Source organism: Colobus angolensis, unplaced genomic scaffold (genome assembly GCF_000951035.1).
Source record: "Colobus angolensis palliatus isolate OR3802 unplaced genomic scaffold, Cang.pa_1.0 Scaffold135, whole genome shotgun sequence".
In the NCBI taxonomy this organism is placed as follows: domain Eukaryota; kingdom Metazoa; phylum Chordata; class Mammalia; order Primates; family Cercopithecidae; genus Colobus; species Colobus angolensis.
In genome coordinates this window covers 2,432,059-2,433,944 of record NW_012114433.1, presented here as the reverse complement: position 1 = coordinate 2,433,944, position 1,886 = coordinate 2,432,059, and the positions used below count along the sequence as shown (strand labels likewise).

Genomic DNA, 1,886 nt, shown 5'->3' with positions numbered 1-1,886 from the left:
ATCTTCCAGATGAGGACACTGAGGCTGAGAGAGGCACAGGGACATGTCAAAGGACACACAGCATGTCCGTGGGAGGCCCAGGGCCAGGGCTCAGATCTGCATGCACTCCGAAATGGGGACGGCTTCTCCCTTCCTCTGAGCTCACGGTGTGGCTCAGCTCCAGGCACAGATAAATGTGTTTTTAGAGCCGAGAGGAGTGCTGGCTCCCCCCAGTCAGACCCCCGGTGCCCCGGTGGGAGAGGCTGGTCTGAGGCTGCCAGGTGTAGCTGGATGGGCCTCAGATGACTCTTCAGCCCCCAATTGGGTGTCTGAACCGTGTGTTATCCCAGAGCACAGAGCTCTGTGGAGGTGCAGGGATAACTGGGGCGTGGGAAGCTCCAAGCACATGTTTGAGCTCTGAGGAGGGCGCTGAGCAAGATGGGTGCTGCGGGACGCCTGACCCCACCTGCCTGTGTGGTAGGACTGGGTCCTGCCCCTGGCAGTGACTACGGGCAACCGCAAGGTGTGCCACAGCTGTGCAACAAGCCGGTGGCACTGCTGGCCATGCTGGAGGAGCCCCAGGAGGGCTTGGAATTTGCTCACATGGCCCTAGCTGTCTGCATCACTCTGGGTAAGTCCCCTGAGCGCCCGCCCTGCCAGGACCCACACTTTGCCAGAGCCGAACCTCCATGTCTGCAGGGCAGGAGCTGAAACAGCTGCTGGATTTTCCTGGTCTCCTGTCCAGGCAGGCAGATCTACCCAGCTGGCTTCCCTGTCCGGCCGTGGGGCACAGCCTGAGGTCTCTCATGTAGCTCAGAGCTCCCTGCCTGGCTGAGCTCTGCTTCCTCTGTCTCTTCCCGCTGCTGATCACAAGGGCCGCCCAGTGTGCCCTCTGCCTTCGAGACATGCCAGGCATCTCGGTCCCTGTGCCAGGCTGAGTGGCACATTCCCTTTGTCTTGTGCCCTTTCCACCCTCATCAACCACACAACTCTCTGGCTGATGAAATCCCAGTTCTTCCAGCAGCCTGCCCCTTAAGGCTGGGCATCCCCTGGTGCTGTGCCAGGTCGTCTGTCCTCCTCCAGAGACAGGGAACCCTGGGCAGGCCGCATGCCCCAGCGCCTTGTGCCCTGGGGCCCAGTACAGAGTAGGTGTGCAGCTGTGTGGGAATGCATTGAATGCAGGCTCCACGGCATTCACCCTGCAAAGGGGAGGACATCAGAGACAGCCTAGCTGGGTTTGCGCTACTGTGGGGAGACCTGGAGCTCAGGCACGCAGTGACTCCCCCAAGGTAAGGGGCTCTGATCGGGACACACCCAGGAGAAGTCGGATGTCACGTCTGTGGGTTGCACGGAGCCGGGGTGCCCGGGAGCACCTGGACTGCATGGCTTTTGGGCTCCCCTGGTTAAAACCAGTGAGCAAAGGCAGGTGGCTATGTGTAGGCACAGAGCTGGGCCATCCAAGCCCAACTTTGCCAAAGCCTCACAGTAGACAGGGGCAGGCCTTATTAGTTCTGATTTACAGATGGGAAAGTGAGTCTGGGAACCTGGAAGGGACTGGCCAGAGCTGCCCAGGTGACCGCAGGTGCCTGGAGGCAAGCCAGGTACTGCCTGGGGTTTGCATACCTGCTCCTGAGGGGCCTGTTCCTGACTGCCCCAGGGAGCCACGTCCTCGCACTTGCAGCTTCGGCCTACACCTCAGGGGACCGGCTGAATGAGCGCGTGGCCTACTACCGGCTGGCCGCCCTGCACCACCGGCTGTGCCATGGCAAGCTGACGGAGCACTTCTACCTCAAGGCCCTGTAGCTCTGCAACTCGCCGCTGGAGTTCGACGAGGAGACCCTCTACTACGTGAAGGTGTACCTGGTGCTCGGTGACATCATCGTCTACGACCTGAAGGTTGCTGGGGA

At 61.0% G+C, this 1,886-nt stretch overlaps 1 long non-coding RNA gene across 1 annotated transcript in view; it reads left to right on the top strand.

Moving 5' to 3' along the window:
* Positions 1-418: 418 nt before the first annotated feature.
* The window catches only part of LOC105506300, a 4,296-nt gene continuing 2,828 nt past the window's right edge, over positions 419-1,886 (top strand). The window contains exons 1-2 of the long non-coding RNA XR_001000909.1: positions 419-610; positions 1,679-1,875. This is a non-coding gene — a long non-coding RNA (uncharacterized LOC105506300). The remainder of the gene's footprint in view (positions 611-1,678; positions 1,876-1,886) is intronic.